Raw genomic sequence first — 13,681 nt, forward strand, 5'->3', positions numbered from 1 at the left:
TTGATTTATTTAAATTTGGAATTAATGTGTTTTGTAAATTTTGGACTGTTTGGACACTTGAGATTGTTTTGGTTTTGGACTTCATTATCGTTTTTCCTTTCAAAATTGATTAACTATTTTTATTGATGACTATCAGGTTTTTCTGCAAAATAATGGATTTTCAAACAAGTGGTATTTTCCAAAATTTATTGTGCTAAAGATTTCCATTACAAGCTTATATGTTTTAGAAAATGTAAACAGACAACCGTTTCACAAATTGGTTAAGAAAGATATTTTCTCAAATAAATTGGATTTTCATGTAACTAAAGCTAATGATGCCTTTTCAAAACCAACGAATTTTAGGTTTTCGAATGAACTCGCAGTAACATCTCCAAATTTGGCCATAAAGTCTAGGTCGAGTTCAGGGTGTTACAGAAACAACCTCCATGCTAGTTTTCCACCATTATTTTCTCAAATTTCAACAAAAATTTTCTAGAGTTATAGAGAAAAAAAATGAAAGCTAGAGAGGGAAAACTTCCTAAAGGCTAGTAATAATGTTTTTACTCCTCTTAGCTTAGCATTTGTGATTTATGTTATGGGAAAGCTATGAAAGCTAAATGATTAACATTTTGTTATATTTTTTATTTATGAGAAAAATTAGAAAAGATGGAATTGGAGTTTTCAAGCTTGTATAAAAGAAGATTCAAGGTGTCATAATGTTTTTCCTTATTTTTTGCACATCTAAGAGGTAAGTACCCGTAAATAATCTTGCTTCTCTTATACTAATATGTTTATAAATTTATGAAATTGCGTTATGAATATTAAATTAGTTATATAACGAAAATGTGTAAATTTCCATGGCATAATATCTTAGCATGAATATTGAGAAATATTAAAGTTTAATAAGCCTTGATTATAATGTACCAAAATTTACTAATAATAAGGCGTGAGCATTTGGTTACCATGAATAATTTCTAAGTGACTTAGTAAATATGAAAATTGATGAAATATGGCATTAATATGAAAATTTTGGCAAAATCACGATGAAAAATTTTGGTGAATTAATCACCAACCTTGAAAGTTGTCGATAGAGTCGACACATTATTAAATATAGAATAAAAATGTGAAACATAGCATTGTACCAAAGCTGCACGGATGGGTTGAAATTTGTTAAATTAATTTAACCAAAACTGTCAATTTTTAAGTTTAGGAGATCAGTTGAATTGCAATGCATTTTTGGATGGGATTCAAGTATTTTTGGGTTTATATGTCTTCCAACTAATGAAAGAGTTATTTCTTATATTCAAAACACACTTTGAATCACCTTTTTTCAATTTTTTTTAGCTTAAGATATGACCGTTTTAGTGAAGATTGTACGAGTAGAATTTTTTGGATGTGATTAAAGCAAGAATAACGAGTTTTAGACTTTATTTAGCTTTTAAATCATATTGAGTTCAAATCTAAGGCTTAGATTTGATTATATATAAACCTAATAATGTATTTACAAGTCCTATATTTTAGGAATTATTTATTACTAAATTTTAAGTATTTTAGACTAATTTAACTTGAGTAAAATTATGCCTAGGTCAATTGCTTAGAGAGAAAGAAATGGTTATTTCCTTGTTTTTCAAGTATTTTAGGTCTTTGCATATGATATTATGTTTACTATAGCCATATATATATATATATATATATATATATATATATATATATATATATATATATATTGTATCTTGATTATTTTAATTAATAAAGTAACTCTAAAGGAGTTTTGTCTTACAATAATAATTCATTGTTATTTTCCTAATAGATTTTGGCTTTAATTCTTCAAGAATTGTGAGGAGGTTCTTCATAATTTCAACTTGCCTAATTCTTGTCAATTGGGAGGGTTGATTAAAAGTCATTATAGTTCTTTGTTGGTTCTTGTCCATTAAAGGAAGCTAGGTTATCTAGTCATATACCTTCATCGCCATTCATCATTCATCCTTTCTTTTCAATTTCATCAACCCATTCTTTGATCTTTGCTTATTTTTTAATTTCTTTAATTTTGAAAATTTTGCTTTGAGTCTTAATAATATCTATTGATTCTCAAGGTTTTTTAAGGTCCTAAAATTCCTTATTGTCGTGGTTTTACTCTTTTTCAAGAAAGCTTGTTTTCCATTTGATTTACTTCGACTTGATTGTTCAGGCTTTTAAAATTTAATCCTAGACTTTCGCATCACTTTTCTTCAAAACACTTAATTTTAATTACCCAAATTGGAATAAACTCAAGGAAATAATATTTATAAACCTTCTAAAAGATAAAATGATTTTATTCCTTTTATATATTATTTTTAAAGAGTTATTTAATATTTAAATTAAATTATTAACTTTGCCTTAAAATTTATAAAAATAAATAAAAATATTTTCTTTATTAATAAACTAATTTATTTTATTTTATTTTATTTACATTTATGTAAAAGCCTTATAATTTTTTTTATTTTTGAATGTATAAATATTTTTAAATGAAGAAAATAAATAAATACATAAATTTATAAGGAAATGGAAATAGTTGTTATTTTTAATTTTTATGAATTAATTATAAAACAATAATTTTAACTAAAATGCTTTTCTTTTTAATTTTCAAATTATTTAAAATAATTGATTTTGAAATTATTCATGATACATAGAAAATTTTGATTTTATTTAAAAATGGTATAATTGAAAAAATGTAAACTAATATATCACTTCCTTTCATTTCCATCACTTAACCAAATGAAAGTTGTGAATCCCTTCCTTTCCCTCCCCTTATCATTGTAGATTTCCAAAACGAAATAATATAATTTCCTCCTCTTTCCTTTCATTTCCTCCCCTTTCTTTTCTTTTCTTTTGCTTTGTTTTCTTTTTCTTTATTGACTCGAATCCAAACATAGGGTTAGAGTTTTGTCACAAATCCAAATGGGGAAATTGTTGGTGCATATATAGCCTACTGTGTGCCCCACAATGTAGTTTCAAATGTTGGCACATCTCTTTTCACAACTTGAAAGTAGCTTATAAATTGTTATTTGAAGTTAGTAGTTTTGACAAGGTGATTTATTTTGATCTACTTAAACAAAAAAATCATGATAATTTATGTATTATCCTTATAAGATAACTAGCTTTGTTCAAGCTAGTATAAAGTGAGACAATTCTATTTGACAAGGAAAAGTCCCACTTCATGAAGATTTTTTTGGTTGATAATATGAAGGTTATTTGGGCTAAGTATTATTTGAGGATAAACATATGCAACTTAACCGATCTAGATGAAGAAATTTTGGATAGATACTACTTGAAGAACTATTTGATGATTTGAATTATAATACATTGGAGATAATTGGTGATATGATCAATATTCCTTGAAGATGTTTTTTTTACATGATAATGTAAAAATAATTCAAAGAAAATATAGAGATTATATGAGATTTTATTATGGTGGTAACAACATTATTTGTCGATAAATTGAATTTGCGAAAAGGAATATCAACTAAACCTCATATTATCCCATTTTAAGATAAGTTTGTGATGCTTTATAAATAGAGGGTTTTAGTGTGGGATTAAATGGAGAGCTTAGCGTGCACAATTTAATTCTTTTGTGAGGAATATTTTAAGGGGTTTTTTTGTAGTTTTTTTGCCTTCGAGTGATTTGTTTTTACCTTTAATAGGTAAGGTAAGTAGGGAAGTGTTCATACTAAATTTACATAGGTGAGATCGCAATTATCTAAGAGTTAGAGTTAGGATAAATTGAACTTAAATTATCGTTTGTACCGTAAGATTTAGTACTAGAATTCTTCTCTAGGTAAGGCCCTTTAGATATGGGTGAAGTCTAAATTACGTTAACAACTTTTGCACTCAAATATTTTATTGTTTGTGTATGCTACCTATGTATCATTTGGTGCACCATTTAGTATACCAACATCTCATGGCACACCTCATTATTGGTTCTACATTTACTCACACACATATCATTATAACAAATATTAATATATATATATATCTGTAAATTCTTATACGAATTTGAAAATTTGATCTAATCATGTATCATTAAAATAAGTATTAATACTCATCAACTTTCAAATTAATTCAAAATTTTGATTTGATTGATTCGAATTCGAAAATTGTTCAAATTGAGTTGACCAAAAAAAAGTTAATAACTTGAACTTGATTACAACTCGAACCCGGAAAGAATCAATCCCAAATTCACCCAAAACTAAAATGACTTGAACATGTAACCTAAAATAAATCAAACCCATGTTGGAAAAATTGTGATATTTCTAAAGAACTGAATTCGACATTCCAAAAAAAAGATCTTGAGACACTTGTTTATAAGCCATTACTTCATTGGGCTAATAAAGAACCAAGTTGAGAGGGTTGACTCGTGAATTTGGCCCAAAAGGCTTGTGTAATGTATATCTGAGTCTTTTTGTTTACGGAATTATTTTTACTGAATTTTTTAAAGTCCAAGAAAAGTGAACTTAACTTGTAAAACCTATATTTAGCAATTTTAGCTAAGTCCAAATTTATTGAACCATTTCATACTATTTTTAGCTAATTCAAACCACTTACTTTTGATATTTTTAGCTAGTGCAACTCCTATATATACCATGACTCATTTCCACTTTTATAGACCTCAAGAATGTGTATCATTCTCATCTTGCTTATTCTCTGCCCTTTTTAAATTTTCTAAGTATTTTCTATTACAATCTATTATTAGATTATTGATTCCTATTTTATAATAGAAGAGCTTAATGAATGTAACAACCCATTTTAAGGTCAAATCGGAACAGTGGTTTTGGGACCACAAATCCGAAGTAGAAATGTTAATTTTATTATTTCTCTAAAGTATACAGTATGATTGAATGATTGTGTGAAAATTTCATTAAGAAATTTTATCGATTGAGTGTCCAGTTTGACTAATAGGACTAAATTGCAATAGGTGCAAAATGTGTGTTCTAGAAGATAGAGGTGTCTACTTGCTATGAATTTTTAAATTAGAGGTCCTTAAATGATAATTAGACCATTATACTTTAATTTGGACAAAATTGGACATGGTTAGATAAAATTTCAAAGTTTTAAGTGAAGGACATTTTGGTCATTTGGCTAATAAAGACAAAATTTAACAAATAATAGATGTTCATTTTTCTAATTTCATCCCCCTTGTGCAGAATTTGAAGAGTCTTCAGAGCTACGGTTTCCCAAGCTTTCAAGCTCGATTGTAAGTACGTTCTTGCCTCATTTTTAATGTTGTCTCAACCTAATCTAGCTATTTCAAGGACTAATTTGAAAGAAAATAAAAGTCTAAAATTTTACCCATGTTTAATATTTGTGTATTTTGATGTCTAATGGTATAAAATGTATATTTGATGTTAGGTAAACAACATTTACCAAGTGATTTTTGATGAAAATGTCAAATAGGGACCTATTTGTAAAAGTTGTAAAATATGTGTTAAAATGTGAATAAATGAAAAAAGTGGGCTTCTATGAGCATGAAAAAGATTTGGCTAGGCTTGGGTAATGAAGAAATCAAATGAAAATCATTTTACGAGCCTAGGGACTAAAATGTAAAAAGTTGAAAAGTTAAGGGCAAAACTGTAAATTTTGCCATAAGGTGTTTTTGGGATTAAATTGAAAATGTGATGATTGAATAAGTTAAATATGGTATTATAGATCAAGAAAGACGAGGTTCTGACCTAGACTGGGGAAAAAACAAAGTTGTGGACTAAATCGAACAATTAGCCATTTTTTACCGAGGTAAGTTCATATGTTAAAAATAAGCTTTAATATGACTGTATTTTATTTTGTACAAGGTAAGTTCGTATGTTAAAAATAAGCTTTAATATGATTGTATTTTATTACTTTATTATTGTATGAATTGTATGTTTGATAAATGTGGATGAGCTTAATCCTATGAACAAGTCCGAAGACAAATCGACAAGTAATAAATCTCGTTTGAACCCTAGGAGTAGGGTAGGATACAAGTGACATGTCACTAGGGTTAGTATGTGTTATGTGATTATGTGATCCAAGTGTTAGTCTTGTACGTCCTACCGGTGGCTGAGTATACCGGCATATGTTGCAGATATTTGACAGCTTGTATGAGTAGCACCGCGTAGCTACGTCTTGACTGACAGCTTGTGTGAGCAGGCCTATTGATAGCTCGAGAGCAAGCAATTATGTGATATGAGATTTGAGGTAGCATTGGCTACATATGTGGCACTTAGTGTGTAAGAATCCCGAGTATCCGACATTATTATTCCTAGTGGTTCACAGGTATGTCAAGGATGAGATTATGAGTAAATTCATTTTGAGATGGTACAGGTATGTTGAAGCTCATATCTATGAAATGCTTGAAATGATGAATATGAGGTAAGTCTTGTAATGGAATAAGTTATGATCATCAGACCATGGTAAATTTACATTTAATCATGTTATATTATTTGAATGTTATATGTATGCTAAGGTTGCTTATTTCTTGCATACGAGCTTACTAAGCTATATAGCTTACTCCTTTTATTTTTCATGTTTTTATAGTGTCACCAAGCTAGCTCGGAATCAGAGATCGTCAAAGATTCGCCTCACACTATCAAAACTGTTATTTTGGGTATTTGATGATCTTAACATTTTGAAAGTTAGCATGTATAGGGACTTGGCCATCTTGTTGTATGTGTCAATTGATTTGGCCAAATGTATTGGCTTATATTTTTGTGAGGTGATTTGGTATTTAGCCATGTAATTAGCTTATTTTTGGTTAAAATGGTTGTAAGCCTATTTATATATGTATATGTGCTAATGTCTTTTGTAATGGGTTGCTAAATGTTTATTATGGTTAAATGATTTGTTGTGAAATGGATGAGTTGGTTTATTTATATGTTATGTCACCTTGATGAGTGAATACAAGTTGATATTAGTCTTGGTAGTATTTTGGGAATGTGAAAGTGGTTTGTTTAATTTGGTTTGTTAAGATGTCATCTGCATGTTAGATAATAGTATTACATTGATATGTACTAGCCATGATTATGGATGTTTGGTTCCCTAAGTATGCCATGTTTTGTGCCTTTCAATTGGTGTAAGTGCATGTGTGAATACGGGTGGCAAATGGCTTGGTAAATAGCCTTTATTTTGTCCATATGGGTAGACACACAAACATGTGTCTAAGCCCGGTCTGCCCCATGGGTATGCGTTCCGGCCATGTGTACCCTACGCCTTAATTTTAAGAAACAGAATGCTAAGAATTGAGCACACGGGCAGAGACACGGGCGTGTGTCTCAGCCATATGGATGACACGGTTCAGGCACGGGCGTGTGTCCTGGGCGTGTGAAGTCTGTACCTATTTTATGACAATTTAATTATCCATATGGCCTAGCACACGGGCGTGTGACTTGCCGTGTGACATCAATTTGTTCATGTATTACAAAATAGAGAGTTACGCGGGTTAGGGACACGGGCGTGTGTGACCACACGGCCTGCCTACATGGGCATGTCCCAAACCACATGGGCGTGTGACCCCTATTTAGGGAAATTTTTTTTCTAAGTTTTGTGAAAATTTCTAAAGTTCTCGATTTAGTCCTGAACCACTTCCAATGCATGTTTTGGGCCTCTTAGGCTCGTGCTAGGGACTTTATGATTGAATGTGAATGGTTTTAATTTGGACGCAAATTCATGACTCGGAATTATGTGAATGCTTGTGTTGTAAGTCTAGTAATACCTCGTACCCTGTTCCAGCATTGAATACAGGTAAGGGGTGTTACATTGAATCTTAGGGGATACACTGTACAACAAAATATCCTTAAGGACAGTGTCTAACACGCTTCAAACTATTCAACTCCTAGTCTTGGTTCATTAAAATGATGAACATTTACAACAATTTTAAGGATTTTTAGTACTTGTATGCTGTTTGCATTATTGATGCTCATATTCGTTATTGTTATTATTGTTGTGATGCTATCTATCTCTTGTTTCTATGAAGGTACCATGTGTATGCTTTACTTTCTTCTCATTGCATGTATCCCATTGATATTGATATTCCTATTATTCAAGATTATTCCCACGCATCAATAACAAGTACAAAAAAGGGTAAGATCTAAATATTTCTGAAAGACTAGAATTGATTTAATTTTGAAAAATAAAAATAAAATATTAATTGCATGTAATGTATGTTATTTCTATGATTAGTTGTTTGAATCATGATTTCATGATTTTTATTGCATGAATTCATTTATTTATTTATTATTAATATAGTAATAATATGAATATACATTACATTTCGTTAATATTAATTTTACTTTTAATATGGGTTGGACTAAAACTTAAGCTTAAAAAATTAAGGTTTTAACAATAAGATATTAAATTGTTGTTTACCATTTTATCATATTTTATTATATAAATTTGATTTATTTACTTTGAATTGCATGCTTGTATATATGTGAGTTGAATTTATTTTTGACTTATGATTAATATATGGTTACAAGCCCAAAATAAAATTTTGAGAAAAGAAAAAGAAAAAGAGGAAATTATTTTGTGTGGAAAATCCATAGTTGGTTGCTAAAAATAAGTGTGATGGTGTAAAAATACATGCCTAGGAATAATATCAACTAGGAAAGGCTTGGTACTTAAGAGTGTCATGTTCAACACCTATATTTCTTGAGAACCTACCAAGTGCTTAATTTATCAACTATGTTCACTATTCTAGTATTCAATTGTGATGAAAAATTGGGTCACTATATAACTCTTTTGTAGAAATCAATAATGGAGAAATGATAATCCTGTTAATGCGAATGCCAATTTGATTGAAGCAGATGATATAATTTTGTGGTCATTTCTCAAGTTAATGTTTTGAAAAATGTGAAAGAGTAGGGGATAGAAAATGGTACCACTCAACACATTGGTGATAATTAAAATATCTTTGTGTCCTACTCCCAAGTGGAAGAAGGAGAAGAGATTGCCTATATTAGAAACTCTTAAAACTGCACATGTGCTTAGAAAAGGTAAGGTTCCATTCAAACTTTCATCTAGAAAGACCTTTGTCTAAGTGAGACGTTTCATATTCCTAATGTGTAACCTAATCAATTTTTGTTCGATTATTAGAAAAGTTGAAGTGAAAGTTTCCTTCAATTGTAGCAAGGTCATGATGCTTAAAATATACTTTTGTGAGACAAGGCTTTTAACCATTTACTATTTGTTGTTTGGTTTAGAAATTATTAATGATAATGCTAGTCTATCTGCTTGCCTGATTAAAATATCATGATCTATGTGGTACATTAATAATGATATTTGTGAATATATGTCGTTGTGTAACTGGAACAAAATTAAGGCATTAAAATACTTACTAAAATGTGCGATTTTTAATTCAAATATACTTGAAAATTATTTGCATATCATTTGTGTGTGTTAGATTTCTTATAAGAAAAATGATAAGACACCCTATCTTTTGAAGATTATTATTTTTAACTTAAAATGTAAGAAAAAGTAGGGGTAACTAAAGATTATGTCTTTTGATCTTAAGAAAAGGAATATGAATTTCGTTTGCATGTTCATTGACTATCTTGAAGTTAATGTTGCATATATATATATTTCTTATTATAAATAATGATGTGTTTGATCAAAATACTATACTTGAGATAAAATGTTGAATTTTTAGCATATTTTATTTAGATTTTGATGATGTTTCTTATACACTTGTTATACAAAATGACTATGTATATGAAAATTTGAGAAGGTTTATAAGACTTGGAACTGGAAAGTATATTAGAAATGATTTTTACACCTATTTTATGAAAAATTATTCATTAACTTGTTCTAAAGCAATTTCTTCTTTTGATCTATTTTTGGAAAGAACTATTAAAGTAAAACTTAATTTCATTTTACAAAACAAAACTTGGAAATTAGTTTATTTATCTTCTAGACAAAAACTCATTAGTTGCAAATGAATTTTGATGGTTTTATTAAAAGATTGGATTGGTTGCACAAAGTTTTACACAAATTTTTTTATACATCGAATAGATGTTAATTTTTTTTTTTTTGATATTAGAAGAATGAATTTATATGAAATAACTCAAAGGTTGTTTTATTTTAAGTTAAGAATCTAAGGTGCGTAAACTTCTCGAATCCTTATATAGCTAAAAATAAAACACTGAAATAATGGCATGAAAAATTTGATCAAACATTAGTAAATTAGGTTTTTGTATACATAAAACTTGTTAATGGTGATTGTGTGAATATTTGTTCATGTGATGATGATATGCTGATTTTCAGTACTAATTATGAGTATATAAAATAAAATAAATTGAATAATTTATATTTAAGTTATAGGATACGAAAAATCTACATTAAATGACCATGAAAAATGGAGACAAAATTTGCGTTAAAGGGGCAATTAAATTAATTTGATTAAAATCAAATCAAATTGATTAGAATCAAATAAAATCAAGATATATATCCTTTTAAATAAGATTTTTTTATATATTTGTTGAGGAAAAAATAAATTTCGTGTTGGGCTAAAATATCTGTAAACCTATTTTGGGCCCGACCAGTCTAGACATTTCGTGTCGCCCACGTCATGCGAGTGCGCCCCAACTCCTTGCGCGCAAGACAATGTTTCAAGCTTAATCATTCAATCACCCTTTAAGTGGGTTCTCATATATATACACAGCTCACACTTGGTATTTAACCAATGTGGGATCTAAGTTTTTCTTTTCCTCAACAAATATTTTCAAGTTGCTTACTTTAAGCATCAATTTCTCATTCATCACTTGACCATTTTGAGCATATGATATACCACGTAAAGGTCTCATGGAGTAGAATATAAAACCATAATTTTATGATTCAATTCTCAACCTTTACCAATTAAGAATATGTCTCAAAATTACCAAAAATTACAATTTTTCCAACAAGAATCAAACCCCACATTCCTAAAGTTGAGACACTTGTTTATAAGTTATTATACTTCATTAAGCTAATAAGAATCAAATTGAAAGGGCAGACTCGTGCATTGGGCCTAAAAGGCTAATATAGTGTACAGATGAGCCCTTTTGTTTTAGGAAATACATATTACTGAATTTTGTAGAGTGCAAGAAAAGTGAACTTCTTAACTTGTAACAACTATATTTAGTCAAGTTAAAAATAACTTAACCGATTGGAGTTATTTTTAGTTAAGTCTGGCTTCATTGAATCACTTTCAAACTATGTTTAGCTAATTCAATCCACCTATCTTTGTTATTTTTAGATAGCAAAACTCCTATATATACCATGACTCATTTTCACCTTTATACCGCTCAAGAAAATCTATCATTCTCATCTCGCTCCTTCTCTCCTACTTTTGAATTTCTTGAGTATTTTTTGTTACAATATATTGTTAGATTTTTTTTCCTATTTTATAATAAAAGAGTTTGTTGAATCTTGGGGATACACTATATGACAAAATATCCTTAAATATAGTGCCCAACATGCTTCAAGATATTCAACTCGGAGCCTTATTTCATTAAATTGATGGATATTTACAACAACCTAACTGTCAAACTCAAATTACAAAACTCAAAATTATCTAAATTTAAAACTGCACCAAACTCAAACAAAAACGATTACAGAATTTTAACCCTCAAATTCACGCAACCAAAGCCCAACTTGGTCCACCCGAATCACGGGTATATTTCCATGCGATGTGTATAACATGGAGGCAAAGTGAAAATTAAGAAAAATATTCATTACTGCCTAGTTCCAACAGCTATTTAAATAGCAACCGCAACGATCTCATACTACGAGTACCATATGTTCTATGGTTTCAACCTTTTTTACCATCACCAAATTTTATCCTATGGTAATAACAATTACATGACGGAAAATATATTCGTAAATCATAATTAAAATCCCTAACCAGCACTACTTGCGTATTATATATAGTCTTTATATACGTCACTCATGCAACATTTAAAAAAATACCCTTGAGAATAGGAACAATGAAGCCTGCCTGCCTGTAGCGGCGGTGCCTTCGATTACTTGTTGGACTCGGGATTTGGACCACTAGGCACCTCGTGAGCTGCTGCCTTGAACTGAGGCGGATCCGTCACTGCAGGCCTAGCCGCAGAAGTAGGAAAAGAGTTGAAATTTGTGGGTGAAGATTGTTGAAGTGAAGGCTGACGATGATATGCAAAGAGAGGAGAAATCATAATCAGAAGGAGAAGAAGAAAGAGGAGAAGGAGGGCATAATATTGAGGGGATTTTGTTGGGGTTTGAGAGGTTGAAGTTTTAGGTGTCATTGCCATGAAATAAATTACAAGCCCCCTCTGCTCCACAATGGTTCAATATCCATCAACCACTCCAACTCCGGTTTCTTTTCTAAAGTAAACTAAATGCAAGAGATAAAAGAGGAACAAGACGATGAAGTAGTGGTGGAATCAATTAATTTGTGAAAGTTGAAACACAAAAATTTGATGCATTTTTCAGGAATTTATATAATATTGAAGATAAAAGTTAATAGTACGGCCTCTTTTTATCAAATACCCTTACTACCCTATCCCTATTTTCATAAGGAAAAAAAGTTAGATTATATATATACATATACATGTAAGTTGTGAGTGTAATATAGTTTCGAAGATTTATGTTAAGGTTCATGATTTTTTTCCCAACAATATATATTCTCTCTAAGATTTGACTAGATGTAAAATCTTGTCTTTTTGAAAAGCAACATAAATTAGCAGTTGGATTATGAACCATGGTCACTCATTAATCCTCCCAATATAATTGATTTGAAGGAGTTTCCTACACATCCTTTTAAAAGTGCAATATGTTTATTACTATAGTCAACACTTGCTAGTTTATATAGCTTAATTTCAAAATTTCAAAGTTTTTAATATTATATAACTTATTTAAATCAAAATTAGAGTTAAAGACAAATATATATTGAATAATTGATATAAACATATTTAATTCTCAAAAAAAAATCTATAGCTACTATTAAAATTGTCTCAAACTCGATACAATTATAGAATTTAACTTTTAGACAACAATACAATGTCATTAAAGTAAAAGGTTAGGGTAAATTAGGAAGAATATTTGTATGAGCATGAATTATGGTCTAATATTTAATTTGATAGATAAATTTTAATTTTGTGCAATTTGATGCATGAATATTAATTTTTGTTTAATTTTCACAACTCACTAACACCATATTTGATGTAGCATCAATTTAGGTTTACTTTTGTATATGCAAACAATTTTATTTACCCAACATGAGAATAATTAGATTTATTTATTTGTCTAAATGTTTACAATTGAATAAAAATTAATGTTTTATGTGTATAATTGAAACAAATCAAAGTTCATATATCATATTGTACATTAAATCTAAATTCATTTGTAATTTTGATATATACTTGTACAACTAATATTGATTGCAGATAAAATTATTGTTTGATTATTGAAATATGAATAAATTTTTTGCATTATTAAGTTAAACTAAGCTGTAATATGAGCTATTTTATGTTGTATGTTTGGCATGGCTATTTATAATTCGTCTGTTTTGTGTTCAAAATATTATAAAGTTAAACAAAAGCATTACATGTTAATAATTTATTTTATTTGAATTTTAACATGTTGATATATCTATGTTGTGTCATATCTAATTATATTTTATGTGTTTGTATTAATATATTCATCCATAAAATATTTCATATAATTTGTCAAAATAAATCTA

The sequence above is a fragment of the Gossypium arboreum genome, chromosome 3 (assembly GCF_025698485.1).
Source record: "Gossypium arboreum isolate Shixiya-1 chromosome 3, ASM2569848v2, whole genome shotgun sequence".
Classification (NCBI taxonomy): domain Eukaryota; kingdom Viridiplantae; phylum Streptophyta; class Magnoliopsida; order Malvales; family Malvaceae; genus Gossypium; species Gossypium arboreum.